This window comes from Chrysemys picta, chromosome 21, assembly GCF_011386835.1.
Source record: "Chrysemys picta bellii isolate R12L10 chromosome 21, ASM1138683v2, whole genome shotgun sequence".
NCBI lineage: Eukaryota > Metazoa > Chordata > Testudines > Emydidae > Chrysemys > Chrysemys picta.
The window spans coordinates 10,374,881-10,398,560 of NC_088811.1; the positions used below are offsets into that span (position 1 = coordinate 10,374,881).

General features: G+C 49.6%; 3 long non-coding RNA genes across 5 annotated transcripts in view; 2 read left to right on the plus strand and 1 right to left on the minus strand.

Annotated features, from left to right (window-relative positions):
- The window catches only part of LOC122173968 (uncharacterized), a 12,383-nt gene extending 3,358 nt beyond the window's left edge, over window positions 1-9,025 (plus strand). Inside the window, exons 2-3 of one of the 2 annotated variants that reach the window (XR_010594230.1) lie at window positions 6,113-6,472; window positions 8,533-9,025. This is a non-coding gene — a long non-coding RNA (uncharacterized LOC122173968). Of the gene's footprint in view, window positions 1-6,112; window positions 6,515-8,532 lie in introns of those variants that run through there. The other variant, XR_006175083.2, reaches the window with a different exon arrangement.
- The window catches only part of LOC135976954 (uncharacterized), a 22,403-nt gene continuing 6,058 nt past the window's right edge, over window positions 7,336-23,680 (minus strand). The window contains exons 3-5 of one of the 2 annotated variants that reach the window (XR_010594232.1): window positions 9,669-9,889; window positions 9,051-9,245; window positions 7,336-8,867 (exon numbers count right to left, since the gene is read on the minus strand). This is a non-coding gene — a long non-coding RNA (uncharacterized LOC135976954). The remainder of the gene's footprint in view (window positions 8,868-9,050; window positions 9,246-9,668; window positions 9,890-23,680) is intronic. The other variant, XR_010594231.1, reaches the window with a different exon arrangement.
- LOC135976955 (uncharacterized) lies at window positions 20,432-22,979 on the plus strand. The gene is made up of 2 exons (XR_010594233.1): window positions 20,432-21,317; window positions 22,033-22,979. It is a non-coding gene; the product is annotated as an uncharacterized LOC135976955 (long non-coding RNA).

The window sequence follows — 23,680 nt, forward strand, 5'->3', positions numbered from 1 at the left end:
CAAAAATGGTCAAGGGTGGGAAAGGTTATTTCCCCTGATGTTCTGTTGATTTCGATGATAGTTAACTTCACGGTAAAAAAGCTTTTATGTTGTGATTTTCAAAGGCACCCTTAGGTTCTTTTGAAAATTGCAGCCTTAAAGTCTGCTTGCTGATTTTGTGAAAGGATGGGGCTATCTGGGAGTCAACCAGCTTTGTTACATTCATGAAATTTGCCAGATTGGAATGGGAGGCTCTTAGCAGAAATAAGTGGCTTTTTTGGGGTAGGGTGGGGAAGAGAATCTGGACTTCCCTCCATCCATCCCCCCAAATATGCCTGAAGCTTGACTCAGAGAGGGCACGAAGGAGGGCAAGAAGGAATTGAGAGTCCATGGCCAATTAAGTCCTTGGCCTCCAACTGAAATAATCTGTGTGAGGGACAAGGGAAATAGCACCAACCACAGTGGTGCATGTCTATAATACAGCTACCTGGCCAACAGGAGATGAACTCGGAACAACACACTCATTTCTCCTCGGGGATGATTCTGAGCCCATGAAACTGTACAACTGGTAGTGTGTACTGAGCACTCTTCTCAATTTCCCAGGACAGCTATCTAAAAAATAATAATTGACGATTCTGGGAAAACATGGACAGGTGGCACCTCTAGTCTTGTTGCAATTATCATTTAAAAACTCCCCTCTTCCTGCCCCCCGCCCCACATGCCTATTTAGAATTCGGATCAATGATTCTTCTCATTAGCCTCAAGATGTCACTATTGTTCCAGCTGCCAGTGCAGTTATGATCTCCAAGAAGCAGATGTTCACGAATAGCTTCGCTGGACAAAGCTCTCACTGTGTTAACATGGTCATAAATAAGGCAAAGTGTTTTGATGCCAATATTCTTACCCAGCTCATCCTCACCCCCCTCACCTGATATTGCAGATTAACTAACAAAATATGTACAGAATTTTGGGGGCAGGCAAGGTCCTGGCATAAGGATGGAGAATCAGGCATAGAAAAGTAGAGTACAATACAGGTGGGCAAAGAAATGGACACAAATATAAATCTTAGCAAAAACAAAAACACACAGAGAATTAGAAGCTTTTTTTTTATTTGAATTCCATTGTAGTTGGGCCTTATAACCATTGTGCAATGACTCTCAGGCACATCATTGTACTAGTTTTCTGTATTTTACTCCTAGCCTCCTGGAGCCCGGTCTACAACCAGGGAGAGTACCAAAGGACATTCAAATCCCTGGCCTCAATGTAGGCAAGGCATTCCTCTCCAAGACAGCAGCTAAGCAAATGTTTAACTGCTGGCCTGAAGAATAAGGCTGGAGTTGTGCATGTGTTTAAGTGCCTTTTTGCATTAGGGCTTCACCTACGTGTACTAAATTGACATTTATGTGCCAGAGTGGCACTTTGAGCTACTAAATTCAAAGCAGCTAGATGTCCTATTAAAATGCCCACAGTTGAGAGCTTGGGTCAAACTCCACTTCAGTTGTAACTTCCCATCCCATTTCTAGATATCTGAGGACAAAGGTCAGACACAGGGGGTTAGGAAGGCAGTTCCTCCATGTGCCTCTTATTACAAAACTGTCCTTTAGGGATATTTCACCCTTTCTGCTGACATCCCTGGGGCTAGGTGGAGAAAGGATGATAGACAAGATGGATCATTGATGGACACGGGTGTGGTATAAACCAATGGGCTAACTCATTGACCGGTACCCCAGACAACACCCTCCAGCAACAAGATTTCAATCTCCTTGGCTTTAGTTTTATTTCTTCAAAATAACCCAGGTTCAGCATCACATCTGTACTCTTTGCCCTGACCCAAGGTCTTCTACAAAGGCCCTACCTACCCCTGACAGTGACAGGATGACACTCCACAAGCATCCGCCTGGGAGACAAGGCATGTCACTCTGCTCCCTTTCCCTTTGCAGCCTATTCCCTCTCTGCACGATTGCACTCTGCAGTTCTCTTTGCCACACCCAGGGACTGCTGCAGGAGGAAGAGAACTAACACACACCTCCCTAGCAACTGCGCGCTTGCTGCTTTTTCTGAGGACAAGCTGATCATCAGGCTATTACCTGATCGCTGGCCTCTAGGGATGGTGCAACCCATTAGGGGGCCTAGGCAGTCGCCTAGGGTGCTAGCATTTGGGGGACGGCATTTTGGGTCCTTCGGCGTTGACCGCGGCGGCCAGATCTTTGGCTGCCCCAGTTGTCGGCAGCATTTAGGCGGAGGGAGCCGGGGCAGGGAGGCGCGGGGAGAGCTGCCTGCAGCAAGTAAGGGGGGGTGGCACGCAGGGGAACTCCCCAGCTCACCTCTGCTCCGCCTTCTCCCCCTGAGCACACTGCCCTGCTCTGCTTCTTTCCCTCCCAGGCTTGCGGCGCCAAACAGCTGATTGGCATCGCAAGCCTGGGAGGTGAGCTGGGGTGGGGAGCTGCCGCACGGCTTCCTGGGCCAGGGGGAGCTGCTGCGGGGGGCGGCTCAGGGTGGAAGCTACTGCAGGGGGGTGCCTCAGGGCAGGGGGGGGTGGGGAGCTGCCACAGGGGGGCCTTAAGGCGGAGGGGGGGCAGAGAGCTGCCACAGGGCTCGGGGGGGGGGGGGGCGTAAGGTGGAAGTTTCACCTAGGGCACGAAACATCCTTGCACCTGCCCTGCTGGCCTCCAAACATCAGCTGGGAGGCAGCTGATTAGTCACAGGTAGGGTAGGGGCCCAACTTCTATTAAAGACCAGCCACCGCGTGACATGGTAATTCCAATATTTGTTCTCTCTTATTTATTGTCATACGTGAATTAGCATCTACACATCCAACAGTCCTGCCTCAGATTAATTATATGAACAGTGACTGTGTTTCCTTGGTACAGCCCTTTCTGGAGCCCAGACTAAATCAACATAGCTCTGTGAATAGGGCTGGGGGGATGGGGAGGAACCGAGTCTATACAGCAAAGCTCTGAAAAGCTCTTTAAAGCCTTCAGGCCTGTTTTACAAGTAAGTTCCTCTTCTGATACTGCCCTTTTCAGTAAGTTAGTTCAGAAAGAAGAAGAATCAGGAGAGACTCTGTAATATTTCTGGAAAAACTAGTTGCATGTCCCCAAACATAACTGCTCTTAACATACAACAGTGAGTTAGCCACAGTATTGGAGTCAGAAGTTGCATAGTCGAAAGGACTGAGATGTGGGTTGAATCCTCAGCATGTATTGGACTTCTTTGATGCAAGGGGAATCACACTGGAAGCTCTTTGTCAAGAATATACTGCTTTTTGTTACATGCAGAGATACTACAGTAGTTATATATATTTGTATTTTTGTTTCCAAATTCATGTGGAGACATCAGACTACAGCAATCAAGAGTGTAGGGGCGGGGTCTATGCTTTCAAGCATAGCACTTGGGGTTATAACTTGTGCGATGTGAAAAAACAGGCTCACCCTGCACTTGGACGGAAAACCCCTGTATTGCAGTGAGTGGTGGTTGTGGTCCGCAAGGTGGAATGCTTCCCGCTGAGCCTGAACCAATGTACAAGCATCCAGCGCTGAAAAACTGAGTAAGGAGATGCCAATGCACCATGCTGCTCGAAGTGCCATTTTTCATATAAGCTGCAAAACTAGAGGTCCTCAGTGTTTGAAAAAAAAAAAAAATCGCATAGCACAACAGGACCAGAGTGCTAGCGTGTTGGAGGGAACCAGGCTATTCTAGGAGATGAAGAGCTTTCATTCCCCTAGGATGGATGCAGGCACCTGGAAAGGGGACTTCGGGGTTTAGACTGTTGAGGACAGGCGCTGGGCTCTACTGCACACGTGGCATTGTTCAACTCTGCAAATAGCCGAAGCTACAATTGACTAAAACACACTTCTCCCTTCTCACAAGTGTTTGCATACGAGAGAACAGTAGCTTAGCGTCCACCTCCACTGAAATGTGGATCCTTTATTCCCCTCCCTGAGATCACAGCCCTCATTGGATAGAAACCTAGTTGTGTCATGGACTATGACAGTCTCACCTCTAGCTGTCACTGCTTGACATCGGATGAGTCCGGGGCATGCCTGTTAGGCCAGATCCTTGCGCGCAAGACAAAAGCCATCACCACGGTGACTAGTCTGCACTATGTTAAGGTAACTCTGCCCCGGCAGCCTCTCCTCTGCTAGGTTTCAGAGTAGCAGCCGTGTTAGTCTGTATCCGCAAAAAGAACAGGAGGACTTGTGGCACCTTAGAGACTAACAAATTTATTAGAGCATAAGCTTTCGTGGACTACAGCCCACTGGGCTGCTTCCATCCATGCCAGTTCCTGGAAACAGACAGCGCTGGTGGATTGTTTGTATTTAGTAGATTTTGGGGAGGTGTGCGCTGGGAAGAGGGCTCACCTTTTCATTAGAAATAACACATTGGGGAAACCTCTTCATTTAATCTAAAATAAACCCCAGGCACCCTGATTCAAGGCCAAAGCATGAAATAAATTCACTAACGGGCTGTAGTGTGACAGCAGGATCAACTGTCCACCTTCTACAAGCAAGAACCACCTCCAAGGATAAAGGAGTAATGGAAGCTAAAGAACTCTCTCTTTTATCTTGTGGGAGCATGAGTTAGTACTCAAAGCGATAGATAAATACAGCGGAGTGAGGTCCAGTAGCTTGAGTGTTTACCAAGTACCAGAAACTCCTGCACTAAAATCCTGACACTGACACCGTCTGAGACCTTGGGCAAGGCATTTAACCTTGCTCTGCCTTAGTTTAACCCATCTATTAAGTGAGGATCATGCCAACATCCCTACCCTACAGCAGAGGAGGGATGAGTTGAGTACTAAAGTCCACACCCGTGATGCACTACAGAAGTGCTCATTAATATAATAGTAACACCCTGAGAATTAAGCATTTTAATCAACTATGACTTTTAAGTTCTTCCAGCAGCCTGCATCATTAACAGACTTTTTCTGAATTTCTTCTATGGCTTTTGATCATAAATTTGAAAAATTGTGAAGCCATGCAGCTGCTACAGTCTAATTCATTTCTCCCACCTCCACCCACCCAGTTAGTTCCTTCCATTTCACTGCTCTGATGGATGCCCTTTAATCCACCTATTGTGAAACGTCGCCTTATGGGTGTGCTTCAGGGTATTAGGCCAACAAACCAACATGGGCCTTGAAAACTCAGTTGCCCCACGGCAAAGTTTTCAGGGTCCAGACTGAATCCTTTGTTTGCAAAACTTAGCATCAGTGCAGGTGAGTGACTCAATGCAAATATACTTACGTGCACTCCCATGAGGCTAACAGATAGCTGGTGTATACCACAGGAGTCCTGGCAGCATGCAGTCTTGCACGTTTTTGTCTCTAGTAAGTTACGGATGGAGAACAGGACCTCTGAATGTTGAATGACAGGCCGTAGGCTGAATACTATGCACACTACTGCATTAGATCTGACCAGTGTGTACAATTGCTTTCTTCCCATCAAACAGAGATGCCCGAATCCTGAGTCACTTTAAAAAGTTGTCCATTAAACATTAAAAATCTGAAACAGGGCTGCAGCAAGGTTATACGCCAGCACAGGACAGCAACTGACCAAAACCCCCAGCAACTACATAGGGAATTATATGTAGGCAGAATGTAATTAGTTACCCACTTGGAATTAGATCAGTACAATCATTGAATTAAGCTACGTTCCCAGTGTTATAATAGTTTCCTTTTTGAATTTAAATTGCAAGAATGCTAAAAGGATATTCCTTCCTGCTACTGCTACTGAGGCATGGGTCACTTGCTGGAGGATTCTCTGCCCCTTGAGGTCTTTAAACCACGATTTGAGGACTTCAATAACTCAGACATAGGTTAGGGGTTTGTTACAGGAGATTCTGTGGCCTGCGTTGTGCAGGAGGTCAGACTAGATGATCATAATGGTCCCTTCTGACCTTAAAGTCTTTGAGTCTATGAATGGGTGGTACATTTACAATGACACTTAGCATTAGCAATCGATAATTCAGCAAATCTGGTCTTCTAATAAAAACCTATTGAGTGAAATTCTGCTCCCTTTGAGGAAAGACACCAACCCCTCTTTACTGTATTGTTGGGTGATTTCTTGTGCAGCTTTTACGGTATATGGCATTGTAAAGTAATGTGAACAGTTACAATATATCCTCCTGCCTACAGAGCTTACCATCTAACACAGACAAGACAGCAGCGTAGAGAAGGGGAAAGAATGAAAAGTACAATGGTGAGACCAGGAAGAAGTGCTGTGAAGAGATGTCAACTTTACTAGTGAGCAGAAACACCCTAACCAAGAGTTATTTCACCTGGATGACGACGTGCTCAGCGGCAGAGACCCAGTTGCTTTCGACCTGAACAGGGTGCAGCAGAACTATATGTAAGGACTGTCGCTCAGACCAACATCCAGCGGCTTCTTGTGCCGGGCCACGGTCCAGAATTCTGTGTCCGAGATGACTCTGTGGGCGTTAACCAGCAACAAAGGGCCTGTTGTTCCCTTCATTTACCTCTTAATGAAAAGCTACAGTAAGTGCCCGATTAATTATAAATGAGCTGACTCTCCTCCTCCATCTGTCTGCCCTAGGATGGTTTTTGAACACTCCAATTTGCCAACAAACAGGTGTGACCCTCAACAGCCCGAACCCACCCTTCTATAGGCTTGGATGTAAATCACCCTCCCCACAAACGTAGAGCTCCAGTTCAGCTCTGCTTCCAGGATCATTTCACCTGGAAGTAGGAGCGTGCTGTATGTTTCCATAGAGGTTCCGAGGTAGTACAGAGCACAGAAGGAGCCCAGTTACAATACAGGTGATTTCTGCAGTGTCATTCCTACCACATATCCTCAGCTGAGTACAGGCAAAACCATTACACACAAGTCAGCCACAGAAGGTATTTACAGGAAAATCATAAAAGGACCAGAATCTTACTGCCTGGTGTAAATGGAGTCGCACTGGTTTTATACATCGGTGGAGTTACTATGGATTTACACCCACATCAGTGAAAGTAGATCCAGGCCTTAAGCGTCTGATTGTCATCTCAACCCACATTCCAGACATTTTATCAGTTCCATTCGGCCTACACTCTGCTTGGTGGGACTCAAGCATGCAGAGCAGTGGAGTTTTGGGGAAGGGGGTTGGAGGGTGGGCTGGGGTGAAGAGAAGGGGAGCACTGCAGAAATGGTGTTTCATGAATGGCTAAAGAGAGAACACTTGTTCCCTTTAGGGATTTACATAAAACAATGTTCAGAATACCGTCGCTTGGGTAAAAAAAAAACGGGGACTGACTGCAGCTCTTGCTTTGCAAAGAGGAAAAACCTTGTACAGAGAAGATTTCTGGGCAGTGTTTGCCATTAGAGAAGTTATGTACCAGCCCAAAATCTCACTCACCAGCCCTTTTATGGTCTTTAATAAGGCATAGTCCAGTTTCAGAACAGCTGCAACAAAACAATAATTCGCATTTCTCTACCGCCCAACACCCTCTGATAAAAAGTGCTTTACAAACATTCATGCATTAAAGCCACACAACCCCCTATGTCAGGTAGGTTGGTACAGTCATCCCCATTTTAAAGATAGGGAAACTGAGGCACAAAAGTTGAGACACACCCCAGGTCAGAGTCCATTTAGAGCTGGGGTTCCAGCTGTGGAGTCTCTGGCTTCCCGTTCCTTGGGGGCTGTTTCTGCACAAGACAGCAGGTCAGTGTGAGCAGGGGCCTTTCACAACCTGCACTCTCATCCCTTTCCTGGAGTTTTTTTACCACCGGACACAGATAAAGTTCAGCTCAAATCCCCTCCCTGAGCTTGGCTGCTCTTAGGGTTCCTCCCTCAGGACTGTTCAGCCCACACCCTAGATCCCTCATCTCAATAAAGCCACTCTCCATGTCCCTTTTATCCATGTGGATTAACAAGCCATCAGTAAAACCCACCTAACTCTGTCCCAGCAGGATCTACACATAAAAGGGTGGCATATTTCAGGCAGACAGCTGCCAGAGCCCAGAGAAGTATCCTGCCTATACAGGCCCAACATGGAGCAGCTCAAAAGTGCTGTCACGCATAGGATCTTCCATGCATGGGCTCCAGCACAAAGAAAGCTTGAGCAGGGCATAGGGCAATCTCAGTATGACAATCCTGCCACTTCCTCATGTCTCTGCTTGGCTTGCACTTACTTATCATGTGATTCTTATGGCGGTGACCTGAATGACCTTGCAGTTGAACAGATTGGTAAGGCGGGGCAGCACAGCCAGGCCTGGGGACTTTGGGTAGCACCTTGCTTGGCGTGTTCAGCTGCTTGTCCTCCCTGCTGAATAGGGCCCTGCAGGAGCAGTGACCACAGAAACGAGCTCCACGCTGACCCCACACTGGGGCCAAAATCAATATCAACGTCTCCTTATTAGCCCAAGCCCTGAACCGAGAGAGACTCTTCCCAATGGGGACACTTCTCCCATGAGCCAGAGATTTTTGCAGTGTTACTAACAGCTGTAATTGACGCAGTGGTAGGGGGTTGGTGGGGTGGGGTAGGAGTGAACAGCACCTTGCAATGCTCAATTCAGCTGTCTCTGGCACCTCTGATACAATCACCATCTTATCTAGGATCCTTCAGCATCTCTCTCGTCAGTCTTCTGCTCCACCGACAGCACCCGCCGTGCCATTCTCCAACCCAGCACGAAGCACAGGGGACCAGCTGGGCAGCATTCCACTCGACGGCAGTCTCCTCTTGTGTCAGCGAGACGTGCTGCGGGCCCAACAATGTGCAGCACTTCTAGGGCAGTATACTTGCTGATTGCTTCCTTGATTATTGCTCACAACAACCAGCTAAGACACTGCCAAAGAAACACTCACAGCTGGCATCAACTGACGGGATGTGAGCTGCGGCAGGTGGTTCTGTCTCCCTCTTTCTTTCTCTGACCTAAAAATGGCAGGAGCGTCTGGGGGACAAAGAAACAGTCAATAAACAGCCATAACAGCGAGGGGAAAAATAATGTGGCTCTCCGGACGGAGATTCCAAATATACTTTGATAGACACACACACGATCTCAGATACAGCCTCTAAATGATACAGATATTAAAATAATGAAGAAAGCCAGCATCTGTCTGGATTCCATATTTACCTGAATTAGTCCTCTAGTTCCAGAGAGCCTCATTCAGCAGAGATAATGGAAAAATAACCCATCCCCAGATGCCTAATACATAGTTTCTGAGACACCCGCGTGTTCAAACTCTTAGTGGTTTCACTGGACTGCGCACTGCCACTCCTGAGTCATGCTCAGGATTAGAGAAGGAGAACTCGCTCAGAGCAGATCCCTCTGCAAAAGAAACAGAAAAAGGGCCCAATTCTCATTTACATTAAGGCCACTTTCAGTTCCCTTTTTCCAGCCAGAGGGGTGCACAGTGGCATTTGGGAGCGGAACAGTACTGCTAACTCTTGTGATATCTGGCGCTCAAAAAGCCCTAGCGCCTGCTGTCATGTGAACATGTGAAAATGTCGACTTTTGTTACTTAAGAAAACATTTACCCCTCATGGGTCTAATCCCAAATGCCAGGAGCCTTCCCCTAGGGCCTCCGGTACTAGGGCTAACATCCCAAAGCAACAATACGTTGAACTATATGGAGGCCCATCTTCACTTCCTTACAGATCTTCCTAACTCTTTATTTTTCATTGGTTGGTCAGCTGGCAACTCTATTATTACCAAGGGACATGACAGTTTCTTGGCACTTGGAGTCCTTACATCAAGACTGGATGTCTTCCTAAAAGGCATCCCCAAGTCCGACCCATTATTGGGCTTGACGATGGAATCACCAGATGAAGTTCTGTGGCCTGTGTTAAGCAGGAGGTCAGAGCAGATGATCTTAAATGGTCCCGTCTGTCCTTAAACTCTATGAACGGTTTTCCAATTTCCAATTGGGCACAGTAGGCACGTGCCTAGGGGCGCCGGCGTTCTTGGGGCACCTAAAAAGTTAAAAGTGGGTTAAAAGTTTAATTTTTTACAGAAAACACAAAGGTCAGCTGTCTGCGGGGGGGGCGCTGAAGATGCTGTGACTAGGGCGCGGAAGGTGTAAATCCAGCCCTATAAACGGTCTGTCTGAGGAGGCCGACTGACAGAGTCAGGAGTAGTAACTGCACTCCAATAAGCAAAGGGCAGAGGTGACTTGCAGTGCAATCAGTCCACCCCAGAAGAGGCAATTGTTGACTAACAAACCCTTTGTTTATGCAGCCCTCTCACCCTAGCAAAAAAAGTCACAAGCCTTCTTTACAGCAATCACCTCCCGAGGTGGTCAGTAATCTGCCCCTTCCCTAACACGGAGATGGGCCAAAATCTGGAACTAGCTGCCTTGTTTGAACAGTGACCTAACCAGCACTCCAATATTCCCCACCTGTATCAAAACAAGTCAGATTTTATCTCAAAAGCAAACAGTTCAGTGACAGGCCCTACAGGGGCACAAAGCAGTCAAATGCAGAAGAGGGAGGAGGGGCCACTGGTATTTCAAGTCACCCCACTCTGCTTTTATGCCTAACTGCGAGAGCTATAAGACTGGAATAGCTTCTCTGGGGAAATGGTAGAATCCCCATCACTTGGGCCCTGGTAAACTGGACAGGACAAAGCCCCGGAGAAGATACTGTAGGGGAGAATCTTGTACACATGGGGCAAGAGAGGCAGGCTAGCTGACCTAGTCAGTTTCATATCTCCATGCTACCTAGTCCCTAGATTTGGACAGGTTAAAGCCAGCTGATACCTAGCTCTTATACGGTGCTTTTCATCTGCAGAGCTCACAGTGCTTTGCCAATCCGACGGACCCAGCCCTGCTATTGTTATAGGGGAGTATTAGCCAATATGATAATCCCCTATAGCCTTTGACTCAAACCTCCCTGGGCTACATCAGTGTCTCTCAGCTAGTCAGTGCTAATCTACTCAGGCATTCAACTGCAAGTTGCTGGAACCTTATACGCGATTTAATCTCTCCGTCAGGTCTAACTAGTCGGAGTCTAGCTCCAGGCAGATGCGCAGGGATCTCTGCTTGGGGTTTTGTTTCAACATCGCTGAGAGCGCTAGAAGCAAATACATTTTAGATAACGCGGCACCTAATGCAAGAAAGCAGCAGATGATCTCCCACGTTCCGTGGGTCTTTGCAGGTGAAATCAGCTGCACCTTGTGGGTTTGGGGTTCCTTTGATTGTGTGCAGGGGAGGATTGTGGCAGGGCGGCTGCAGTTGGGGTGGGCAGGAGAAGCAGCTTGTTTGGGTGGATGAGAGTCCCTACAAAAACGGGAAGAACTTTAAAATATCCTGTTAGATGGGGCTATTTTATACCTCCAGAAAGAAATACTGACTTGAACCAATGGAGACACCTACTATATTATTATTATTATTAATTAAATTACTTTGCAGTAGTGCCTAGAGGCATCAACCAAGCTTGGACCCCATTGTACTAGCTGCTGTGCAAAGACATCGCAGGAAAGAGTCTCCTTGCCCAAAAGAGTTTACAATCTAAATCTCTGACTATCTAGAAGTCATTAGGACATCCCGCACAATGAGAGGTTAGCTTCTCCTCCCAGTCCATTAGGAATTGTTCTAAAAAGATAATTTTATTTCCTTAGGTTGGACCTAAGATCTGAGTGCCTGTAAGGGTGCGGGACTCACCCCTGCGGCGCCTCCTGCTAGTTATCTGTGGGAATTAGCTCGGCCCAGCTCCAGAGCACCCTCTGCAGGCTGGTGATCTGCCTTACCTCACTCTGGCCCCCATGTCCTTCCCAGGACCCAGTGCCCCCCTTGCAGAACCCCTCAGTCTCAGGGTCTCCCCCTCCCAGAGGAACCCCCACCCACTAACCCCACTTCACCTCAGTCTTTACTGCCAGTCATCACTTAGCCCCCGTTCACTGGGGCAGACTGCAGTGTATCAGCCACTCATCACTGGCAAAGGGGTTTGGACCCGCTGCCTCTGCCTACCTGTGGGCTTCCCCTTTGCAACCCCAGTACCCAGTTGGCCTTACCCTAGGCCTGCAGCCTGGGGGGTTTCCAGGCCAGAGCGCCCCAGCTCCTCTTGCCTTCCCTCAGCCCTGCTCCACCTTAGGTACCCAGGTACACTCCCTAGCAGCCAGGCCCTTCTCCCTCTAAAGGCAGAGAGAGAGTGTTTGCTTGAGCTCCTGGCTCAAGCCTTTATAGGGCCAGCTGGGCCCTAATTGGGGCATGGCCCCACCTGAGCCTGGGCTGTTCTCCCTGCCCTCCAGCCCTCTCCCAGGGCTGGTTTTAACCCTGCCAGGGCTGGAGCGGGTAACCACCCTGCTACAGTGCCATGCGGTTTTAATGAAATCCCCACCACAGGCAACTGAGTACACACCCGCCCAGGGAATATTTGATGGCGGGCCACTAAAATCTTTATGCCAGACCCTGAGTCTGGGATGTTTGGATTTCTCACAAGCAGGAAACACACATGCCTCCTCCATGGATGCTGGATGGGATTTACCACCAAAAGTTGGGGCTTAAAAGTCAATGATCCTTTAAGCTTTGCAATGGATATTTTAAAAGCTGCATGAAGGAAGTGAAGGGGGGGGGGAAAGCATCATCTTCCTTTGCAGAGAGCTAGGATCATTTAATGCAGATTACACCCCATGCTGCTGCAGAAAAGGCAGGCATTTGTGACGCTTAAGCAATCTGTCCAGCTCTTGAGCGGGGAATTCGTTTGCTCTTTCATTTCCAGCCAGACGGAGGTTCTCTCTGGTGGGCTGCCTCAGAAGCAACTTTGAAGTCTTAAGTGGACAAAAAAAGCTTTCTGATTTAGCAAGAGAGTTGGAAGAGTTTTGCTTGGAGGTGTTGGTCCTGGACAGTGAATAGAGCAACTGTATTTCACTTGTCCAAGCAGCAATAGTTTCATTCCCCTCTGCTCCAAGTTCTTGGCTAACTTACTGTGACGACATATTCACAGCAAGTTTTCCACTCTGGTGCACGTTTTGCAGTGAGACTGAGGGCAGCAAGAATTTCAGCACCTGGCACATTAGCATCCAAGGGCTAGAGTCAGAGGCAATGTAGATGCTGGTGAAAGTTGTATGTGGTTAAGTCGTGCACATGTCTTGGTGTAATTTGCAAGCGAAGGGGGCAGAAACGTGGGGTTTACACCAGGAACATCAGTCAGCCAGGATTTGGGGGGGAGGGAGACGATGTGTAAGAAGGAGAAACTTTTTTGTCTCACCCCACCCTCACTTCCGGTTGCCTTTCCTGGTATAACCCAGCCCTTCAGTGCGCAAAGTACACCAGCTCACACCGGCTCTGAATTTAGATTCCAATCTATTGCTTTCGTTGTTGTGCCTTGGCTGCTCATTTGAGATATTGGTGGGCCACAGAATTGGAGGATTCCATGCTCCACCCTTGCCCGACCTGTCCGGGTGGTGGACAGGCGAGCAGGAGGGAACTGCTTGGTGGATCATATCACAATACAACGGATTAACCCCGAAAGAGAAAGTTAGTGTGAGTCACTCTATTACCAAGCAAGGAAACCTCATTGTGTATGTCTATGCTGCAGAAAACGCCCCCACACCCACAGCAGCACTCCCAGAGCCCAGGTCTACCGACTCAGGTTGGTAAGGCTCGTGCTATGGCGCTAAAAATAGCACTGTAGCTATTCCTGCTCGGGCTGGAGCTCTGAAACCCGGCGAGGGGGTGGGTCCGAGACACAAAGGGGGACCATCTCCGCTGCTATTTTTAGCACCGTATCACAAGCCCTGCAAGCCTCAGCCAGTAGACTCTGGTTTTGAGACTCATTGCGGTGTTTGTTTTTGTTGTTTTGTTTGCAGGGTAGACATACCCAACGAGGTGGGGAGAAGATGCTCCTGTTATTGGACCACATTCCTTCTTGCTCTAAAGGGGAAGGAGTCTGTTCCAAAGAAGACCTGCAGGGATGTGCATGGTATTCCCCATGGGAATACATCTCTCTGCTGCTGAAAGCCTCCGTTTAACAAAATAAAGAAGGGGCCAAGTTCATTTCCAGCGTCATGCCATTCAAGCAAAGTCAGTGGAATTACACCAGGGATGACTTTGGACCCAGCTGAATGAACTGGCCAGAGACTCCAATTTATGGACTGGAGAAAATAGGGACCTGTTGCCAGCTTCTTGCAGTGCTGGGCCACGTCCCATAGTTTCAGAGGGGGCGTCATAAGTTTAGATGCTTCTCTGAAGAGTTCATCAACTCTTGCTGGGAGTTTCCTGAGGAGAGATCCTTCCCACATGGAGGTTCCCAGTACATCCTGTTTCTAGTCAGGCCAGAACACCGGTGAGGCTAACGTCAGCCCATCAGTTTGTGGGTGGAACCCAGGATTACCGGAGGAGAACACTCACCCGAAGGCAGTAAATTGACCATTTTAAGCAATTCTTGTTCTACAGAGGCTGGTTTAGCCATCCTGACCTATTCTCACCCCATGCAAACCATATAACAGACTCTGCATAAAGAGTCATCAGAAAAAGGCATCACAAACGGAAGAAGGGTTTGGGATGAGGAAGACAGCCACATCAATCCCCTCAAAAACAAACAAACCAACCAACCCCACAAGAGGCTACAGTTTGGCCTCCCCCTCTGAGCTAGCAGACAGAGAAAATTCCCTGAGCTCCAGACAAGTGCCATCCTTCGAGTCAATCTTCCTTTTCAACGGGAATGAGCTAGCAAGCTGACCTCCTGGATTCTTGCCACCTGCAAGTTCAAACAGGATGTCGACTTTAAAATAAAAAAAACCTGACAAGTTTGCCCCCCGATCCCAATCTGTATTTCCTCAAAGCTGTGGGACATTTGGGTTCGGCTTCTCCACAGAGCTTTCACTTCAGTGCTGCATTGTGCGACGGTTGGAGGTTTAGAAAGCGGACACTGCCGCTTGAATTGCCACCCTGGGCTGGCATTATCCTGTTACTGTGGCAAGCGCTTATTAACAGCACATCTCAATCTCTCTCCCACAGTTTCCCACAGCATCCAAATTCCCCACCAATAAGCTAAAACTGTTTAACATCTCCCGCCTGCACAGAGGTTTTGTTTAATCCACAGCACACATTTCCTCTCCCAGACACATGCATTGTGAGGAGGCTGCCTAGAAGAGATATTTACCCGTTTCGTTAGGCTCTCCCGAGTCGCTTCCCCTCTTGCCAGGAGCTAGCACAGGCAGTCTATCCTAGTTCGTCCTCTAGCCTTCATTTTCCAGCCTCGGGATTGGCACTGCAGCACCTTAGCCCAGCACTGGCTCCTGGGACGTGCGTACACCTGCTGTACCGTGCGGTCACGCTCCTAGAGCAGGGGTTTCAGCATTCGCCCCACCCTGCCCCTAGTCACCCTCCTGTCGGGGAACCTCAGAGCAAATGAGGAAACAGGGAAGATACCTTTGCAGTGAGTCATCTTCCTTCTAAAATGAAATCAGAACTGAAGGGAAAGAGGCGAGACAGCGACTCCCGCAAAGGGGGGAATGCGATGGGCAGAGACAGCAGGTGTAGGAGATGGGGGAGACACGCGGAGACCTGGAAAAAGGGAGAGTGATGGGGAAGGACTGGGTGGAGGAGAGATTACACAGGAGCAATAAAAGCAGGGTCCAATCCCCACAATATCGACGGGCGTTTCTCCCCACACGTGGCTATTTCAGGAAGGCAGCTTCCTCCCGGCCCGTCAGCTGGGCAGCTCGCACAGACACTGCCGCTGGGCGGGAGGGAGGGCTGCCCTGCCCGTGTTGCTGGTGGGAGAGGGGAAGGAGGAACAGAGAGAGAGATCTGAGCAAAGGGCAGCCCCAGGCGCGCCTGCTCTCACGCGCTGATCATACCCGCAGCGGCAGGTTGAAGACCAGGAAGGACTCCAGTTCCTCTCTCGCTGCCGGCCTGCCTCCCATCCCCACCTTGCAGTCAGACCACGTCAGGTGAAGTTCAGCCCTGGGCACAGGGCCAGCCTCGGGCGCTATTTCAAACTGGCTGAAGCCCGGAGAGAGGGACTGGAGCGATGCGCAGACGCCGCTGGCTCTCTCTGCACAGGGGTCACCGTTACAAAGCAGCGGAGCGTTCCCCTGGGGAAAAGCGAGGCAGCATTGGAAGAGCACCGCTGTCCTCCAGGCAGCCAGAGTCAGTGCCCACATTTAGGCAGCTGGGCCACAGTGACACTAGGAGAGTAGGCCCCTACACTAACTCTTCTGGCAACCCCCAAGAGCACCTTGATCTCCCTCTCTCAGCCCCCTCCCCTCGAAGGCATGGAGGGAGCACTGGTTCCTCCCCCCCCGCCCCCGACACGTTCTTGGGCCATTGTTATCCCCACACCACAGCAACCAGGCCCAGGCACCCAATCCTGGCTGAATCCACCTTGGATGGGAGGCAACAGGCCCAATGCAGCAGCCGGAGATTCAGTAGAGGACAGAGCCGTTTTACTGCTGACCAGGCTAGTCTTCATTGCAGTTAACCTAGGCTCTTGCCTGGGTGGGTGGGCTGGGGCTTTATAGCCGGGCAAGCTGAACCATCTGGGTCTACAGACTAAGCCCAAGTGCTGCTTGCACTCGGGCTTGTAACCCAGGTGCTTCGCAGTGAGGACACAGGCTAAACCACACAAGTGCTGATAGTCCTCCAGTGCCTTCCCACTGTTCCCCCCACTAGTACCCACGAGGACAGACAAGTTTCCCCACAATTTACTGGGAGAGAGTCCTAGAGCGGCTCAGCTTACTGCAGTGCTAAGAACCATGTAATATGCCCCAGAAAATATGCCCCTTAGCTCCTTAGACAGGTGGGTGCAGCAGCAGTGTGGACCCAGTAACTTGAGTATGGTTTTGCAGTGTGGCTGCTCACACCCAAGCTAGGCCAACCTGGGCTCAGACCCAAATGCCTATCACCCAGGTTAACTCAGCAGTGAAGACTAATCAATGGGACTGCTCGACGAACTGCATGGATTTGTCTTTCCCATTATTGCCATCCACCCCAGGGTACATATTAAAGGGTATCATTAGGGAGTGCTAAAACAGACTAGCTAGATTAGATGCCTCCTTCCCTTATGAAGAGGAGCTGTACACTTAGAATGCACTGCATACATAGCCCTGAAAGCATCCTCTGTAAAGAGCCACTAATTCCCACCAGTACCTCTGCGATCACTGGTCTAGACAACTTCACATTCCTGGATCAGAGCAAGAGAAGGCCATGGATTTTACAGGCATATCAGCAACTCTAGGGGAGAAATCTATTTTCTATCACTGCTTCCTCCATACGCTAGCAATCCCCCTGCTTCCACCTTCAAATCTGTGCCTTCTTCCATGAGGCAGACCCCGTGCCTGGAATCCCACTCTATAGGAGATAGCAAATCCAACATGCTTCCACCCTTTCTTCCAAGCATCTCCTTAAAACAAACGAACCCACCTCATTTCTTCCAGGAGGCCCATGAACCCTGATCTTCCGTACTTGATAACAATCTTACATTTAACAAAATCCCTCAAGACACACGATTACTAACCAGCGCAGCTGTGGGAGCTTGTTGCCACAGTGTCGCACAGACCTCCCTCCCGCTGCCCCCTCACACCTCTCTCCCATCTCACCTCCACTATTTGGAATCTCTCATGTGTCAGGCCTTAGATTGCAAGCTCTTCAGGGTGGTTGTATGAGCTTATTTGCCCAAGGAGTGCCTGGCACATTTGTGGCATTGCATTATTATTATTACCGAGGTGCCACCTTCCAAGACAGCTCAAAGCTACCACGCATCGTCTCACCCCAAGGTCGGCGTGTGATGCCACCCACACACAAGGATTCCTGACCAAGTACATCAGCTTTCAGGCCTGGCTTTAGCCAAGCACATCCTTAAGTCCAGCCTTATTCAGCGAAGCACTTTAGTGTGTGCTTAAGTATTTTGCAGAATGGGAGTCACAGTTATCTGCAAAATATCAGCAACGTATCCACACAGTGACACAGTACAGAGAAATGTTTTGGCAAAATGTTGGCGTTTATACAAGCACCGAGACAACAGAAATGTAGCGTCCTCTCAGCCCATTTCCCAGATGCCACGTCTCTGCCAACACAATGGGAACTAACTGGCAGAGGGGACACGGCAGGAATGGGCCATGGATAATCAGCTACCCATCCACCCCAGAAATGGGGTCCCTCTAGGTCAGGGCTGAGGAAATATAGGGCAGGCATGTAGTGGGGGAGAGGGACGCTTGCACTGCTGCATCTGTTCTGTGGATAGGATTGGGCCTTCGTTTGCCAGGGCTGGAACTAAGACCCTGATTCAAACTGCACTGAAGTCAACGGGGAAAGACTCCCATTGACCTCAATAGGCTTTGGAAAACTCACACAATCCCATGGTATTAAGACAAACAGCTGATTTATCATTTTCGGGGACTGTTTAATTTGTCTTTCACTTGTGTGACTTAACTAAGAGAACTGCCATGATATGCTATTTCCACCACTTTAATCCACTCCTGAACTCTGCTAAAGAGACACTGGTCTTTAACCCCACATCAGATGTCTCCCTACACACCTTTCATGAAAGCACTCCAGCGACCGTGGGGTCTAATGTACCAAGCATAGGAACTCCCAGCTCCTTCGCTCACTCCCTGAGACCTTGGGCAAGTTGTTTCACCGGTCTCTGCCTCAGTTTCCCCACCTGTCTAAATGAGAGCAACGATCGCGGCCTACGCCATGTGGGGAAACGAAGCTTGGTTAAATAATGAACCTTTATAAAATGCTTAGGAAGTGAAAGCACTATGGACATGCCAGGTATTATCCAGGAGAGTGGGGAGGGGGGAGCCAAGATTTAAAGTCAATCCAAACAAAGCAAATGGTTTTGGACACAGAAAACCTGATAAAACAGACTACAAAATAAAATTATCTCTGTGAGTTGCATTATCCTGAGAAAGCCGAGACCCTCCGGCACTTGGAATCCCCCAGTCACCTCCTTCAGTCCACAGAGCAAGAGCCCTAGTGACCCAACACCCAGCGTACTCCAGGGCCTGGCAGTCACAGCAGGTCAGCAAGTATCTGTGTTGCTGAGGCGAAGAGACAGAGCTTGGGCCAGCAGCCTATGGGAGTGCAGCAGTGTTAGTGCCAGCTTCCAGTCAGCAGGGCAGGGAGTCGATGGAGCCAGCTGCGCACACACATTCCCCAGCTACACACAACTTCACTTCCCCTGCTGCTCCAGCCCCTTCGCTGAATCAGAGAGTAAACGGAGCCTCGCCCTGCGGTGTTCTCTGGACTGGCTCAACCTGCACTGTGGGCACGGGGCACACGGGCAGGCAGACAAGGAAGCGAACGTGCAGAAGATAAGAACCAGCCTCGAGTCCATGGGGTGCCCTCGTTACAGAACAGAGCACACAGGGTGAGGCTGGGAGGTTTTCCCCTCTCGCTTGCATAACATCTGCATTCCCCGCTTCCATCCCCAGCCTGCTGAGGGTCATTCCCCTGGTTTGACAGGCCACAACCCCAGTACCAGAGTCTCTGGCAGAGAGAACTTCAGCTCCACCCACAGGAATGAGATTATTCCCGAGCATCCTTCCCCTGCTCTGTCTGGCCACGAGGGGCCAAGGCAACCAGTCTCTCTTTCCTCTCCTGCCCCAGGAGCGCCATGGGTCTGCACTTAATTCCAGTCCTAATAGCACCGGGAACAAGGGGACCAAACTCACGACTCAAAATGACACTTGTGGCATCACGGCTGCTGCTCCCCCTTCCCCTTACGCAGGGAGGTGGGGCCCACCACTGGAGTACCCTTACGATGGAACGGGGTGACCTAGCACACACTTGTCAGCATATCTGGGCCAGCCCAGATCCCTGCCCTTTGTGCCTTCACTGCAGGCCTTGTCCCAGGGTCCCAGCAATCTGAAATTGCTGAAGTCGGCCTGTCTGAGGAGGACTAGACGGTGCAGGAGGCTGGCAGAGGGATACAGAGCCTTCCAGTCCTAGGCTCGCCACTCCAAACGGCCCTATTTGTAATGGCCGGAACCTGACTTTAGGAGAGGATGGGGGTGGCGCAGGGCAATGAAGCTATTTCACGAGATCTGCCACGGAAAGCAATGAAGTCCCTGGGAGGGTGGATAGGAGTCAGGTGGCCAGGACTGAAAGCCAGGAGGCCCATAAGCAGAGCACTTGCACACACTTTCACTCTAGTGTCTGTGTATACAATGCCCACTGACCCCAGGCACAGACACCTTCTTGTTCTGGGGCACGAAGAGACCCAATGCCAGCAGGGCAAGGGCTTGTTGGTGATGCCCATGCAAAGTAAAGCTGCAAAGCAAATACTCCCCCAGCCAGTGTAATACTGCCCTCTCTCCTGGAAGCAGGGTCATCTCTTCTCCTAGCTGGCTGGGCTCTAGATCCCTTGCTGACTGCCAAGTGTGCAGCTGGACTCCCGTCCGCTTGGCGGTCCTGCTGTGACTCAGAATCCCAGGAGAGGCCTGGGAAGAGTCCAGGCCACTGCACATTTTCCAGAGGGCTTGAAGCCCCACCTAAAGCACCCGTGACTTATTAACCCAGCAGTCTGCTAGAGATAGCATCAGGCAATAACCCAGAGTCAATAGCTGTCAGCGTTGGCTACAGCGGCCCCCACCTCTGCCCGGGAGCTTCGCGGCTAGAACTCCGGGTTTGGCCGTGCAGCACTGATAAAGTCGCCCAGCCTAGGGTTTGAGTCAATAGACTGGCCAACTACAGCCCTTGCTGACTCATGCTGGCGGCGCTGAGCTGGAGGGCCACCAGGCTGACCCACCGCAAACACTCCATTGGTCAGAGCAGCTTTGTACGCGGCCACTGGTTAAGCTTAGGCTGTAGCTACACCTCCAGGGGCCCATGCAGGACCCACCCTCCTCTTCCACCAAGACCCAGAACAGCACGTTCCTGGCTAACTGGAGTCCTGACTCCTCCATCCATCATGGAGAAGCAACCTAGAGGCAGATATGGCCAAATAGGAGCCTTTCACCTGTTTTGCTTCCCCACCCTTACCTTTGGACGGATTGTATTCAAAACCACCTGGCCTGCTGCCCGCAAGCCTACGTGGCCAACCACTCGCCATCACAAAAAGACCTTCGGACGCTCCAAGTGCATGGTCCTCGCCCACCACAGGGTCCTGCTCTGGAATGGGGAAGTCACGCGCTCGCTGCTGGCAGGTGCCAGTCATGCACTGTGGCTAGAAGCACGTAGGCAGTTATGAGGAGCAGGGTTTCCAGCCTGCGCAGGGCAGTGTAGGATACACCCTGTGGGGAGACAGCCTCGTGAAGAGGTTGGGGTGCTGCCTCAGGACTAGCTGGAGAGGTCGCCCTGCGAATGCTCCCCAGCAGTACTCTCCTCTTGCTCTCATCTCTATCCGTGCCCTTCCCTCTGCTGAACAGACACTGCCCTCCTGCAGCCAACAGCCCTCTTGGGTGGATGCTTGGATCGATACTGCCTGGATTTTGCAGCACTACCAGCATCAGGTAGGGATTATCTGGGACACAGATGGCTGCAGGGGTGGGGAGAAAAGGGGCGTGCCCTAAAGGTATATTAGTGTCATTGCAGGTACTGCAAGGTGAATATCAAGGGCTAATAAAATGAAAGCAGCCCTGCTGGCCCTGCGGTGGGAAGAGGGAGAAACCTCAGCAGCATTATCCTTTACAATGATAAAATCAGCAGGGTTATGTTGCGGGTGCAGCAAGGTTGGGGGGACTATTGGCTTTCTATTTGCAGCTATGCCACTAGTTCACCCTATGATCTTAGGCAAGGCACAAGCCCTTTGTATCTCAGTGTCCTTATCTCTAAAATACAGGGTTAATACTGACCCCCAATCGGGGAGAATGTCTGTAAAGAGAGTATCACAGAGCAGAGAGCAACCCCAAACAACGTATTTGGCAGGGTACCATTCAGCAGAACTTAGCCAGTTTCTCTCTCATAACTGGACTTCACCTGTTTCCTCTTACCACCATCTCCTGTTCTCATCAGCATAAGGGATCCTTGTTTCAGGGACAAGGCTGCTTTAAATAAGCTGGGTCATCATCTTGACAGCTGACCTCTGCTGCTACAGTATGTTCAGGTGCAAAAATATATGTCTCAGCTTAAAGCCACCCAGCTCCATAAACCCCTTCAGCTAAGGATCCCTCCTAGGAAACAAGACAATGGTCCATGTGTTTTTAATTCTCCTGCCTTTCCCTCTAGGAGACAGGCTGTACTAGTCACCAGTAGGGCACTGTTATCCTGCCTCCAAAACATTGGTACTTTATACTAACTTTCCTGCAAAATGGACTCAGAGATGTTACTAGGTCCTCGCCATAATGGACATACTGGCCGAAGAGCCAACAGCCCTGCAAGGAGTTATGCACATGGCGAGGGATGTTGTAGCATCGCATCACGGCTCTGCGTTCTGAGGAGCAGCAGAAAGAACAAATTTGTATTTCTTTTTTAAAGAGTTGAAAATCCTTCTGTGTGCAGAACATTCCAGCTGCACTTCTTGGGATGACAGCATTGCCTCCAGGGGGAGGATACAGGTGAGATTTTTCAAAAGCCCTCAAGGAACACGAGGCACTCAGATACCATGGCGATGACAGCAATATAAGAACCTACAGAACAGACGCTCTGGAAAATCCCACCCTAAGTGGTCAGGGTAACATTTGCAAGAGCACCAAAGGGATTTAGGAGATGGAATCCCATTGCCTTTCACTAAGACACTGGCTCCTAAAATGTCTAAGTCACTTTGAAAATGGGACTTTGTCTCCTAAGTCAGCCCTTGAAAGGAGCCCTTGAAAATTTTACCCTCAACTTGCAAGATCTAGACTTCCCATAAAACAGGTTCAAATCCCACCAGGTGCAACTCAGCCCATCAGCTTCGTCAGAAGATAAAACAGAGTCCCTTATAGGTTCCGGGGTCAGGATCTTTTGAACGAATGTTAAAACCAAGGTCCTTTCTGCACTTCGTTTGAGGATGTGGCAATTCCCCCATCTCCCACGCTTCAAGAGCCGAAGGAGAGGTGATTCGGGTTCAGAGGGGTATACAGGTAACTTTCGTAAGAGGTTACATTTCCCCCCCACTCCTTTTAAAGGAGTAGAGGGAGCAGTTTCATTGTTTCCCTTTCTCATTAATGCCATTAAAGCCACAAATTATCTCACCTGTGTTATCAGCTTGGCCACACTCCAGTAATACACAATGCCTGACAACAGATAGCAAGGGAACACCTGATACAATAGTTTATTCACAACAGCAATGGCTTATTCATAAAGCCTTGTATCAGGTATTAACTTGTCTGCCTGTGCTATTTCCACAGTTAGTGACTGTCACAAGAGCTGACCCTGTATCTGAAATTCTCCCTAGATCGAGGTTATTGTCACAAAGGGGTTTTTTTTTGTGTGGGGATCAGAGGAATATTAAAAAAAAAAAAAAAAAACACACAAACACCAAACTAGTTTAAGGGAATTTTAATCTGGAGTCAGGACAGACCCAAGTATCCCTCATGTAACTTCACTGAAATCACTGTTGAATTTGGCTCTGTAAATGACTGCGGCAAGGACTCTCAAAGTTCACCTCTCCCCTGCTATTCTCTGTGCCCAGGCATTCCATAGTCATTTCATAGTCAAATAACTTTTTACCTGCATTAAGAAATAGATCAGACGCCTCACATTCCAGAAGCGCTGAGCACTCGGAACTCCTGAAGTCAGTGGGAGCTGCAGGTACTCAGTCCTTCTGGATGGGTGAGGGAAATAGTAGTAATCAGGCCTTGTGTTACCAAAACCAGAGTCTTTTGCCTCTTGGTCCCTGCACATACTTGGAATCAGTAGCCTCTTTAGAAAGACTATGTTTTCTGATTGAATT